The following is a 14,202-nucleotide window of genomic DNA, read 5'->3' on the forward strand; positions in this document are numbered from 1 at the left end:
GACAGTGGCATGCATTCCAAGGGAATATTTAAGGCAGTTATTTAGAGAAGTTAGGGATACTTCATTTTTAAAAAAATTTTTAAAAAGATTTCTGTATTTACTGTAGCACTGGAGCATGTACACAGGAGAAGGGGGAGGACGGAGGGTGAGGGAGAGAATCCTCAAGCAGATTCCTCAAGGTCAGTAGGGTAATTGAGCTCCCTCCCAGGACCCTGAGATCATGACTTGAGCCAAAACCAAGAGTCAGATGCTTTACTGACTGAGCCACCCAGGCACCCCATTAAGGATACTTTAGATCCAAGAAAGTTGGCTGCAGTTTTTCTACTGTTTTCCAGTACTATGCTTTCTTTCCCTTTTTTGTTTTTCACCCATCTTTTGTTGTCTTATTACTGTAGCCAAATTGTCTACCTTCCTTCCTGCCAGGTTATCCTCTCAGGCTTCATTTTACTGGTGCATCTTACATGGGCAGCTTTAACTAAGTAGGCTAGTCTTCATTGGTCTTAAAATATTTTATTAAAACAAAAATTTTATGTTTTTAGTTCATAGATTGTCATCTCTCTCTCTCTTTTTTTTTTTTTTGAAGATTTTATTTATTTATTTGACAGAGAGAGATCACAAGCAGGCAGAGAGGCAGGCAGAGAGAGAGGAGGAAGCAGGCTCGCCACTGAGCAGAGAGCCCGATGTGGGCCTCGATTCCAGGACCCTGAGATCATGACCTGAGCCGAAGGCAGCGGCTTAACCCACTGAGCCACCCAGGCACCCCGATTGTCATCTCTTTTTAAAGTTAGTTTCTTTCTTCTTTTCTTCCTTCCTTCCATCCTTCCTTTCTTTCAGGTAGACTCCATGCCTAACATAAGGCTTGAACTCATGAGTGCCATGCTCCTCTGACTGAGCCAGTGAGGTGCCCTCTAGATTGTCATCTCTTTAAGGGCAGAATCACCCTTACAGACTGCATTCTGAGGCAGTGATTGTGTTTCTCTTGTTCACTGTTGTATCTTTAGCATCTGGCACAGTATTGTTACACATAGTAATTGTTCAGAAACATTTTCAGCTAACTAGAGAATAGATCAACTTTGCCCTTCATAGAATATATAGGATATAAATTGGTTGCCCTGAATACATTTTTGGCAGATGACTCATATCCAAGAAATTTAGATTAAAAACTTTTTTTTGATAAATATTCTAGTTCTCTGATTTGCTTTTGTATATAAACATAAAATTTATTATTGAATCTCTCCTTGGTTTGTGAGTTACTTTTCATAGCTAACTTTACTCTTTAGTGTTCTCCATAAAATGAAGATTACAGTTTTAAATGGGGTTTTTAGCAGTTAAACTAATTTGTTAATTTATATTTGTAAATAGCTTGTCTTTTAGAGTGCTTGTCCTATTTGGTTTGATTTAACATTGAATTACAGTTCAGTCTTCGCATAACTTTTGTACCACAGAGATATCTCATTTTTGTTGATATTTTTAATTTGAAAATATTGTCAGAGTAGTAGTAATACCAGTGGTGAGAGAATGAAGGAAATCACAAATGATTAATTTATCTTAGAATTTAAGCAGTGTTTGCCTTTAGTTATTCCAGTGTGAAATACAACTGTATTTTTTTAAGTGCATCACAGCTAAATATTTTTATCATATCATTCCTTTCCTCTTCCTTCCCTTAAACTTGCTCCCTCCTGTGTCCCCCTGTGTACCCATTCCCTGCAGCGATCCCTGCTGGCTGTGGTGGAGATTGGTGTGCTGTGAATTTCATAATCAAGGAGTCTAAGAAACCCTGGCAACTGACTACTTGCTTTCACCAGGAATAGGGACCTTTTGTCTGAATTTCCTGCCCTCAGGTAATAATTCTATTCCCCATCGTTTTCGGTTTCTTTTTCTTTCTTTTCATAAATGCAAGCACTTATTTTGCCCCACATAAAGATACTTTGAGAATATTTTCTAATTCTGTATTAGTCAAGTACTCTTTTCCTTTTCCCTTTTTTTACCGTAGCTACAGGCTCATGCAGTTCCTTTCTTAGATTGTCTTTTCTAATATATAAGGTTTGGCAATGCACTCAAAGTTATAACCAACTCTTTATTGTTAAAAGAGTTTTATAACTTATAGTCAGCTATTTGGGAATAGCAGTTAAATTTGATCTATCCTTTAATGGGTAAGATTTCATAGTCTAATGTAATTAATGAGGTATGAAGGCTCTTTTGATAAAGAGAATGTTTTCATCACTTCTCATTGAAAGACTTAAGAATTTATTTTGTGTATTTAATGTTAATTATAATCTTTATCAAAGAGATTTGAGTAATTCTTAAGAACAGCAGTGAAAATAGAGTTCTTAAGGAATGTAAGTAAGGACTTGCCACCCCATTTAATACGTCCCCTCTCCCCTTACTCCTTTTAAAATTTCATTATCAGGGAAAGTAATTATGTTATAAAGCCAGATTCATGGAAATGGCACTGAATTTCTTTCAAATTGGACTTCGTGAAAAACCTAGAAACTTATATCATTGAACACTTAAGAGTGTTTAGGAAATTTATCCATATTAATACTTTGAACATATCCGTAAAGTCTAGTGAGAAATTGGTAATTAAAGATTAACTATGATTGGGGCACCTGGCTGGCTCAGTTGTTGGAGCATGTGACTCTTTTTTTTTTTTTTTTTGAATTTTTATTTATTGGAGAGAGAGAGCACACATGAGAGCCTGTACAGGCAGGCAGAGTAGCAGGTAGAGGGAGAAGGAGAAGCAGGCTCCTTGCTGAGCAACGAGCCTTATGTGGGCCTTGATCCCAGTACCCTGGGAAAATGACTGAACAAAACACAGACACTTAACTGACTGACCCACCCAGGCGCCCCGTAGCATGTTACTCTTGATCTGGGGTTGTGAGTTCAAGCCCCATGTTATGTGTAGAAATTACTTTTAAAAAAAAAAAAAAAAAGTCCAAAAAAAAAAAAAAAGATTACCCATGAGCAGAAATGTGCAACTCATTACAGAGGAGTAATGTGACATTTGATACACTTACTGACCATATGTTAGCAATTGTGTAAATATCAATTAAGTATTATTTTCCAGCATTCTTGTGCACCTTGATTCTTTGATATCATTTGGGTGTCTGGATCTAAACCAAAATTGCCAAGGGATAGATGCCAAGTTTTAGCCTTAGGTAGACCATTAGGCAAACCTTTGAGGTTATCTTTAGGATATTGTTAATTAAGGATGTTGTTTATAAAGGCATTCAAAGATGGTTCTGGTTTTGTATATAACTCTAGTAAATCCTCTGGGAGCTTTGCTCTTAAAGTATAGTCATAGCTGTAATCCTTTGCTTTTTTTTAAAATTATACTTCCTTAACGTCTCTTTATTTGACCTGATTTGTGCTTAGCTTATTGAAGATGAGGTGTTGCAATTTTATTCTTAGTTTAAACCACAGCTATCTATTTGTTCATTCAAGTCACCTACCAAACTTAATTCCTTTCCTCTTTTTATTGTCTCATTTTAATTGATTATGATGCCTTTTATTAAATAACTCTTAAATTTACCTCCTTTTTCCTGAACCTAGCACATCTCAGGCTTCTTGGCACAAAGAAGACGTCAGTAAAGACTTGAGTATCTCTGTTGTCATGACCCAGATTTAACTCGACATGTCTTGTGTTATTCTTGCAATTAAGCATTCTCATTTCCTTCTGGTCTCGTACTTTTCTATCCTTGGCACTGTTACTGGAGAGAGACTTTCAAAATGCTAATCTTACCATTTAATTTCTTGGTAACCATCTTTTTTTTAATTGAAGTATAATTGACACAGAATGTCCCATTAATTGCAGGTGTGCATCATAGTGGTTTTTTTACGATCTTTTATTTATTCATTTGAGTGAGAGAGTGAGCAAGAGCGCTAGCACATGGGAGGGTCAAAGAGAGAGAGAGAAGCAGATTCCCCTGCTAAGCAGGGAGCCTGACTTGCGGCTTAGTCCCAGGACACTGGAATCATGATCTGACTTGAAGGCAGATGCCCAACTGACTAAGTCACCCAGGAGCCCCCATAGTAATGTATTTGTTTTAAAGATGTATTTATTTATTTCATTTTATTATTTTTTAAAAATATTTATTTATTTATTTGACAGAGAGAGAGAGCAAGACAGCGAGAGAGGGAGCACAAGCAGGGGGACTGGGAGAGGGAGAAGCAAGCTTCCTGCTGAGCAGGGAGCCCAACATGAGGCTTGATCCCAGAATCCTGGGATCATGACTTGAGCTGAAGGCAGACGCTTAATGACTGAGCCATGCAGGCATCCTTATTTATTTTAGAAAGAGAGGGAGAGATAGAGAGAGAGAGGCAGAGGGAGAGGGAGAAAGAAACCCAAACTCTGCTATGTGCAGAGCCTGGACACAGGGCTTAATCTCATGACCCCGAGATCAAGACTGGAGCCAGAATCAGGAGTTGAGTGCTTATCCATTTGAGCCACCCAGGCACCCCATCATGATGTTTTTATACATTTTGAATTGAACCCCACAATAAGTCTAGTTAACATCTGTCACCGCACAAAATTGTTACAGTATTGTTGGCTGTAGTACCTATGCAGTATATTACATCCTCATGACTTACTTATGTTATAACTGGAAATTTGTGCCTCTTAATCCCCTTCATGTATTTTGCAGAACCCCCAGTCCTTCCCCAGTCTGGTAGCCAGTAATTGCTTCTTATTTCTATAAGTCTCTTTTTGTTTTGTTTGTTCATTTGCTTTGTTTGTTAGATTACACATGTAAGTGAAATCGTATGGTATTTGTCATTGTCTGACTTATTTCATTTAGCATAAAACCCTCTAGATCCATCCATGTTGCAAATGGCAAGAGTTCATTTGTGGCTGAGTAATATTCCATTGTGTATGTGTACCACATCTTATTTATCTATTCATCTATTGATGGATAATTAGATTGCTTCTGTATCTTGGCTGTTGTAAATACTGCTACAGTGAACTGAGTGTGCATATAGCTCTTTGAATTGGTGGGTTTTTTTGTTTTGTTTTTTGGGTGTATACCTAAAGATGTATTGATGGATTGTGTAGTAGTTCTGATTTTAATTTTTTGAGGTGCTTTCATACTGTTATCCATGGTGGCTGTACCACTTTACATTCCCACCAACAGTGTATGAGGGTTCCCTTTTTTTCATACCCTCACCAACACTGTTATTTTTTTGGCCTTTGATAATAGCCAATCGGACTGGTGCGAGGTGGTATCTCCGTATGGTTTTGATCGGCATCTCCCTGATGATTAGTGATGTTGAGCATCTTTTCATGTGTCCATTGGCCATCTGTATGTCTTCCTTGGGAAACTGTTTATTCAGATCCTCTCCTCATTTTTAAATAGTATTTGTTTTGTTTTAATATATTAAGTTGTGTAAGTTCATTATTTATTTTAGATATTCACCTCTTATCAGACATATGATTTGTAAATACCTTCTTTCCTTCATTTAGATTGGTTTTTCTTTTTGTTGATGGTTTCTTCTGCTGTGCAAAAGCTTGTAGTTTGATGTTATGCCATTTGTTTATTTTACCTTTGTTGCCCTTGCCTAAGAAGACTGGTTCAAAAAAAAATATGGTGGCAAAGAGCTTACTATCTGGTTTTTTGGTTTGTTTTTTTTTTTTTCCCCTAGGAGTTTCATAGTTTCTGGCTTCACATTTAAGTCCTTAATTCATTTTGAATGTATTCTTGTATATGGTATAATGTAGTGGCCCAATTTCATTTTTTTTTTTTTTTTAACATGTGGCTCTCCGGTTTTCCCAACACCAGTTATTGAAAAGATCTTTTTTCCCCATTGTGTATTCTTGCCGCCTTTGTCATAACTTAATTGAATGTGTATGTATAGGTTTATTTCTGGGCTCTCTTTTTCTGTTCCATTGATATATGTGTCTAAGTTTTTATGCCAGTACCAACCTGTTTTGATTACTAACATTTTGTAGTATTTGAAATCAGGAAGCATAATAACTTCTAACTTTGTTTTTTCTCAAAATTGCTTTTGCTCTTGCCGGTCTTTTTGTGGATCCAGGCAGGTTTTAGAATTCTTTGTTTTAGTTCTATGAAAAACGACATTGGTATTTTGATGGGGATTGCATTGAATCGGTAGTTTGCTTTAGGTAGTATGGACATTTTAACAACATTTTTTCATTCCATGAGCACAGAATATCTTTCCATTTATTTGTGCTGTCCTCTATTTCTTTCATCAGTGTCTTACAGAGTGTATAAGTCTTTCACTCCCTGGTCAGATTTATTCCTAGTTTATTCTTTTTGGTGCAGTTGATTTTAAGATTATTTATTTATTTATTTATTTGATAGACAGAGGCCACAAGTAGGCAGAGAGGCAGGCAGAGACACAGAGAGAGGGAAGCAGGCTCCCTGCCGAGCAGAGAGCCTGACGTGGGGCTTGATCCCAGGACCCAGGGATCATGACCTGAGCGGAAGGCAGAGGCCACTGAGCCACCCAGGCGCCCCTGGGATTGTTTTCTTAACTTCTTTCTGATAACTCTTTATTAGTGCAACCTATTTCTGTATGTTAATTTTGTATTCTGCAACTTTACTGAATTTATTTATTAGTTCTCATTAGTAGTTTTTGGTAGAGTCTAGAATTTTCTATATATTTTAATTTATCATTTACAGATTAACAATTTTATTTCTTCCTTTCCAATCTGGATTTTTAAAATTTCTTCTTCTTGCCTAATTGCTCTGGCTAGGGCTTCCAATACTGTGTTGAATTAAAGTGATGAGAGTACCATCCTTCTCTTGCCCCTGTTTGGAGGAAAATCCTTCAGCTTTTCACTGTTAAGTATGTTGTTAGCTGTGGATTTGTCTTAAGGCCTTTATTATGTTGAGGGGTACATTTCTTCAGTGCCCACTTTGTTGAGAACTTTTAACATAAATAGATGTTGAATTTTGTCAAGTGCTTTTTCTGTCTACTGAGATGATCGTATGGTTTTTATCCTTTACTTTGTTAATGTGTGGCGTATCACATAAAGATCGGTAAAAAAAAATTTTAATGGCTCATGTTCAGGCTTTTTAAAAATATTTGTTTATAACAGTAGAATTTTTTTGTCCAAAGAAATATTAAAATAAAACTTAACTGTATAAGATAGGCAAAAAGTAGGGCTCCTTGTTAATGGAACAAAGACCGGCTATGCTTATAATTGCCTTTTAGTAATTTAGTTGAATCAGTAATTAGGGCGATCAGCTATTATATCTTTTCCCTTTTTATTTCTCCACCCAGCAATGTTGAATCATGAGTCTTCTTAGGAGCATTGTGGGAACAATACAGATGCGTAGGATGAAACCTACATTCCTTGGCACAGGATGCAAGCGTCCTTTGTGATCTGGCTTTAGTCCATCTTTCAAAGGCATTCCATTTCGTTACAAACTACCTGATGCCTTATACTTCATCCATGGCTATTGTATGTGATCCTGTAGCCTTGAACATTCTGTCACCGTGCCTAAGATGTCCTCCTCTCTCCTATTCACCTGGCAGAAACTTAACTCTTAAAAAACACAGTTCAAGTTTGGCCTCCTTCATGAAGCCTTCCCTAAACAGTGTTTTTAGCAAATGATCACTACTTCTCGTGTACCTCCATCTTATCCTATTTTCATTTTTATTGTAATACCTGTTACACAGTGCTTGGCACATAGTAAAACTATAATGTACTGTCATGATTTGTTTATGTGCTTGTCTCTAATACTAAACTATGAGGTTTTTGAAAGCAGTAATTATGTCTTGTCTAAGTTACCCAAGAGCCTAATTAATCATTGCTCAGTTTTTGTCATGAAATGCCTGTGTATTTGTGTCACATCTTCCAGTATTTCAACAAAAATCAGGAAACCCAGATTTTAATATAATGTCTGCTCATTTTAAATGTTAGCCACCGATTCAGGTTTTTTAAGATTTTATTTATTTATTTGACAGAGAGCACAAGTAGGTAGAGAGGCAGGCAGAGAGAGAGAGGGAAGCAGCCCCCTGCTGAGCAGAGAGCCTGATGCGGGGCTAGAACCTAGGACCTTGAGATCATGACCTGAGCTGAAGGCTCAGTGGCATTAACCCACTGAGCCACCTAGGCACCCCCAATTCAGGTTTTTTAAAACACTGTGCAGATAAAACATATTTGTGGTAAAACAAAGTTCAGAGGCTGCCAACTTATAACTTCTTCCATCCTTTAAAACTTTTCATTTCTTTGGGGCGCCTGGGTGGCTCAGTGGGTTAAAGCCTCTGCCTTTGGCTTAGGTCGTGATCCCAGGGTCCTGGGATTGAGCCCCGCATTGGGCTCTGTGCTGAGCGGGGAGCCTGCTTCCCCATCTCTCTCTGCCTTCTTTTCTACCTACTTGTTATCTCTGTCTGGGAAATAAATAAATAAGATCTTAAAAAAAAATAAAAAACTTTTCATTTCTTTAAGTGTGAAAAAACTGACCAGACAAGATTGCTTGATTTCCTTTACATGTATATTATAAAAATAACCAAGCCAAACAAACTCTGTGAATTGAGAATACTAAAAAAAAAAAAAAAAAAAAAAATTATTGTGAGCAAAACATGATTCTTCTTCCAATAACATTGTAGTTTTCTTTGAAGAAAATATTTGTCTTAAATATTTAATAAGCCTCAAATTGACATTGAAAGCTCCTTGAAGATAAGAATTGCCACATACTCCTATAATGCCCAGGAAATGTTTATTAAATATTGTTGAATTGAAAATCAGTGAGTATGATAATGAAATGGTAATCGATATTGAAATACCTTTTAAGTTAAAACTATACACATTTGATTATAGTCTTGGCTCTGCTGTGATATGACATTAGCAGTTGACTGAACCCTTTTGGACTTCACATTTTATAAGATGAATACTTTGGATTAGTGGAACTTTTCAGGTGTTAAAATCCTGAAGTTCTTTTATATTTTTTGATAGTATGAAGGCTGCTTATTGATCTACTTGGTTTTTAATTTTTAAAATTTTTTTAAAGATTTATTTATTTATTTAGAGAGAGAAAGAACATGAGCAGAAGGGTCAGAAGGAGAGGGAGAGAGAATCCCTAGCAGACTCCATGCTAAGTGATCTATTCAGTTTTTTTTTTTTTAAGATTTTATTTATTTATTTGACAGAGAGAAATCACAAGTAGGGAGAGAGGCAGGCAGAGAGAGAGAGAGGAGGAAGCAGGCTCCCTGCTGAGCAGAGAGCCCGATGCGGGACTCGATCCCAGGACCCTGAGATCATGACCTGAGCCGAAGGCAGCGGCTTAACCACTGAGCCACCCAGGCGCCCTGATCTATTCAGTTTTTTAATGTGGCTTAAAAATTGCTTCTTGTATCTTCACATGGCAAATTACAATATTTTCAAAAAGCCATGGTTCAGATATCTTAAAAATTCTTATTTCCTTGTACTTTATTAAGTTAACTAGTCCATTTTCTTTTTTATTAGGATGTATATATTCACCTATATACATGGGGTGTTTGTGTGTGTGTGAGAGAGAGAGAGAAAGAGAGAGAGAAAAGGAGTATTCATAATAAATTACCTTCTTTATTGAGCATTTTCAATTTATATTTTGTTTGGCTCGATTATTTTTTAATATGCAAGTAAATAAAATCAGTCTTCTATAAGCATTTTTATATATGACTTAAGCAGCTTTATTGAAATATAACTGATTTATATGCAGTAAACTGTACATATTTAATGAAATTTTGGCATAAGCTCTTAAGTTCCCTCATGTCCTAATGTAATCCTCTCCTTCCCCTCCTGTCTCATGCTTTGTTATTATATAATCTGCTTTATTTCACTTAGATTAGTTTGTATTTTTTAGAATTTTATATGAATGAATCTTATACCTTCTTTTGGCCTCTATCCCTCAGCACAATTATTTTGCAATTAATCTGGTTTGTTGTAGACCTTCTCTCTCTCTCTTTGTCTTTTTTAAGATTTTATTTATTAGACAGAGAGAGAGTGAGAGAGGGAACACAAGCATGGGGAGTGGGAGAGGGAGAGGGAGAAGCAGGCTTCCCACAGAACAGGGAGCCTGACGTGAAGCTCGATCCCAGGACCCCGGGACCATGACCTAGGCCAAAGGCAGACGTTTAACAACTGAGCTACCCAAGTGCCCCATATGCCTTCTCTCTTATTACTGAATATATTCATATTCCATTGTGAATATGCCATAATGTGTTTATCCATTCACCTGATGATGGTCATTTAGGTTGTTTCCAGTTTTTGACTATTATAAATAAAGCTACTGTAAATATTTGTGTGAAAGTCTTTGTGAGGACACATGGTTTTCATTTTTCTTGGGTAAATGCCTAGGAGTAGGATGATTGAGTTATGTATGGGTACATATGTAAGTTAAGAAACTGGTAAACAGCATTCTGAAGTGTACATTTTTGTTCTCACCAGTAAGTGTGTGAGAGTTCTGTTGTTCCATATCTTCAGCAGTGCTCAGTATCGTCAGTCTTTTAATTTTCTCATTTTAGCGGGTAAGTAAGTAGTGGTATGGTTTTAATTTCAAATTCCCTGTTGACTGGCTGTATTGTATATCTTTTCATGTGTTTATCTGCCATCTCTGTGTCTTCTTTGGTTTGAGGGTCTGTTTAAATCTTTTGCTTATTTTATTAATTAGTTGTCTTATTTTTGAGTTGTAAGAATCTTTATATATTGTAAATAAAAGTCCTTTTTCAAACATGTTTTGTAAATATATTTTCTCCCCCTTTTTGGCTTCTCCTTTAGTAACAGTGTCTTTGATGAGTGGGGTTTTTAATTTTGATAAAACATAATTTATTGTTTTTTTTTCTTTTATGATTTGTGCGTTTTTTGTTATGTTATAGAAATCTTTGCCAGGCTTGGGGCGCCTGGATGGCTCAGTTGGTTAAGCGTCTGCCTTCAGTTCAGGTCTTGGGATTGAACCCTGCACCCGGCTCCCTGCTCACCAGGGCGTCTGCTTCTTCCTCTCCCTTGGCCTCTTCCTCTCCTCCTGCTTGTGCTCTCTCCACCCCCCAAATAAATCAATAAATAAAATCTTAAGGAAAAAAAAATCTTTGACAGGCTCAAGATCACCAGGATTTTCTCCTGTATTTTCTTACAGCGATTTTATGGATCCAGTTTTTAGATTTTGGTCTGTGACCTATTTAAATATTTGTTTATGGTGTGAGGTAAGTATCAAGATCCTTTTTTGTTTTTTTTTTTTTCTTTTGGCAGTGGCTATACAGTGTTTCCAACACAGTTTATTGAGAATAGTATCTTTTTTGTTTTGTTTTGTTTTTAAGCCATAAGCAGGCTTGCGCTCACAATCCTGAGATCAAGACCTGAGCTGAGATCAAAACTGAGCCACCCAGGCACCCTTGTCTTTTTACCACTGATTTGCTTTTCTGCCTTTGTTGAAAATCCCCTTACTACAAATTTAGTTCTATTTCAGGACTCTCTAGTTTGTTCCATTGTTTGTGGGACTTGACACCAGTCTCACACCATCTTGAATATTGTAGTTTGTTGTTTTTTTTAAAGTATGCACTATGTCCGACATCAGGATTGAACTCAGGACTGTGAGATCAAGTTTCATGCTCTACCAACTGAGCCAGCCACATACCCCACTGTAACTTTTTAAAAAATATATTTTATTTTCTCTTTCTTTCTTCTCTCTCTCTTTTTAAAAAGATTTTATTTATTTATTTGACAGGGAGAGAGCACAAGCAGGGAAAGTGGCAGGCAGAGGGAGAAGCAGGCCCCATGCTGAGCAAGGAGCCCAATATGGGACTTGATCCCAGGACTCTGGCTGGGATCATGACCTGAGCCGAAGGCAGACACCCAACCAACTGAGACACCCAGGCACCTTTTAATATATTTTGTAAAGATTTTATTTAGTTATTTGAGAGAGAGGAGGAACAGGGGGAGGGGCTGTGGGGAAGGGAGAAGCAGACTCCCCAGTGAGCCGGGATCCTGATGTATGGTCCATCCCAGGACCCTGAGATCATGACCTCAGCTGAAGGCAGGTGCTTAACTGCCTCAGCCACCCAGGCACCCCCTGAACCGTTGCTTTTTAAGAAGTCTTGAAATTGGTAGTACAAGGCTTACAACTCTGTTCATCTTTTCCAAAGTTAGTTTGATACTCTACAGAATCAACCTGTTTCACCAAAAAACCTGCTGGGTATTTTTTTGTTTGGAATCTATAAATCAATTTGAGGAGAACTGACATCTTAAAAAATATTGAGTCATCTGATCTACCTATGTGTTTCTCTATTTATGTCTGTTAAAATTTTAGCAACGTTTTATGTTTCTCAGTATATAGATTTTGTATACCTTTTGTCAGATTTATCCCTAAAAATTTCATACTTATCATGCTATTATAAATGGTACTTTAAAATTTTCAGTTTCCTATTGTTCTTAGGATATGGAAACAATTTATATTTTTATTGTACTAACTTGTTTTAAATGAAACTTAAACACAACAAAATGGATAAAACTTCCAAATGCAGCTCAAATGATTTTTTAACTAAGATATTTTTGGGCGGAAAAGTTTTTGATTGAAAGGCAGTGAGGACATTATATGTTTATAAAAATTATTAAAAAAGAAAAAGGCAGTAAGGCTAGTATGAAGCGTGTTCATATATCTCACATCCCATCTCCCCTATTACTTGTGTGTGTGTGTGATTTTCTTTATTATAGATCTTTTAATTTTTATAGAGGGATTACCATGTAATACAGTAAAACACTATTCATACATCTCCTTTTACTAGGATATACTGGTCAAGTTCTCTGTTCAAAGTCTCTGTTAAAAATATTTTTTCTGTGGGAAAAGAAGATAGGCTTTGGATCCTTATTTGCATTCACCGTAAAAATCAATGCCAGATTGGCAGGTTCGTAAATACTCTCAGTAGCCCTTTTGAGGCAGCCATGTAATCTCCTGCACAATACTCTCTGCTAAGTTACTAAAAACAAAAAACTGGATGTAAGAAATTCTGAAAAATTTTATGAATCAAGAAATAATACTGGTTGAGAGACTTGTAGCAAAGATTTTTGTTAGGCTTCTCATAGTCTTAATAAGAATTAACTCCAGAGTTATGCTTTGGAATTATGCTCTCAAACAGTTTTCATGAATCATTAGAGCTTTTCATTTACCCCTTTGAAATAAGGCATGCATGACAGATTTTCTATGGTTGAGAAAAACAGATTTTAAGAATTAGCTATTCATGGACTGTTTTAAAAAATGAAAAGGACAGGATTTAATAGCATTGGAGTCCATCTCTTTTATTAATATATTATAAGTTATGGTACATTTGTCACAATTAATGAACCAGTATTTACAAATTATTATTAACTATAGCCTATACTTTGCATATATTTCCAAGTTTTTTTTACCTAATGTCCTTCATTAGCTTGAGGATCTCATTGTGAATATCACATATTTAGTCATCATTTTGTTTTAGACTCATTCTGACTAAAACAGTTTCTCATACTTTCCTTCTTTTTGGTGATCTTGAGAGTTTTCGGTAGTATTGGTTAGATATTTTGTTCGGTGTCTTTCAGTCAGTATTTGTATAAGGTTTTTCTCATGATTAGAATGGGTTATAGGTTTTTTTGCAAGAAGACCACAGAGGCAAAATGCCATTTTTATCATGTCATATCAAAGTACAACATTGTTGATGTTGGCCTTTGTCAGATTCTCCACTGTAAAGTTACTCTTTTGCCCACTTTCATACTGTATACTTTGGAAAGAAAAGCAGCCACACACAAAAGGAATGAAGGGTTATGTTCCACTTCCCTGAGGTTGGAGTAGAGAAAAAGTAAGTTATTTTCTGTATGGGAGATTTATCTCTTCTTTCCCAGTTATTTATTCAATCTTGTATTTATATCTGCATATATTCATGTATATTTATTTTATATTTTGAGTTATAATCTAATAATTTATTTTGTTGCCCAAATTGTTCCAGCTTTAGCCATTGGGAATGCTTTCATTTGGTTCCTGTGTCCCTTCATTTTTATTTTTTATATTTCTCTTATATCCTATAACCTTGCTACACTCATTTATTAGTTCTGGTAACTTTTAAAAGGGTTCTGTATGGTTTTCTGTACAGATGATCACGTCTTTGGGGGGAAAAGGCAGTTTTACTTTTCTAAATAGAATGTCTTTTATTTTTTTCTTGCCTTAGATTGCATTGGCTAGAATTTCTAATACAATACTGAATAGAAGTGGTAAGAGCAGATGTCTTTGTCTT

The 14,202-nt window shown here is 36.2% G+C and overlaps 1 protein-coding gene across 3 annotated transcripts in view; it reads left to right on the forward strand.

Moving 5' to 3' along the window:
• The window catches only part of UHRF1BP1L (UHRF1 binding protein 1 like), a 107,095-nt gene that overhangs the window by 10,525 nt on the left and 82,368 nt on the right, over positions 1-14,202 (forward strand). Inside the window, exon 2 of one of the 3 annotated variants that reach the window (XM_032346650.1) lies at positions 1,711-1,841. The exons of the other annotated variants lie outside the window; for them this stretch is intronic. The gene's annotated coding sequence lies outside the window, so the exon portion shown is untranslated. The remainder of the gene's footprint in view (positions 1-1,710; positions 1,842-14,202) is intronic. 3 annotated transcript variants of the gene reach the window in all.

The sequence above is a fragment of the Mustela erminea genome, chromosome 6 (genome assembly GCF_009829155.1).
Source record: "Mustela erminea isolate mMusErm1 chromosome 6, mMusErm1.Pri, whole genome shotgun sequence".
NCBI lineage: Eukaryota > Metazoa > Chordata > Mammalia > Carnivora > Mustelidae > Mustela > Mustela erminea.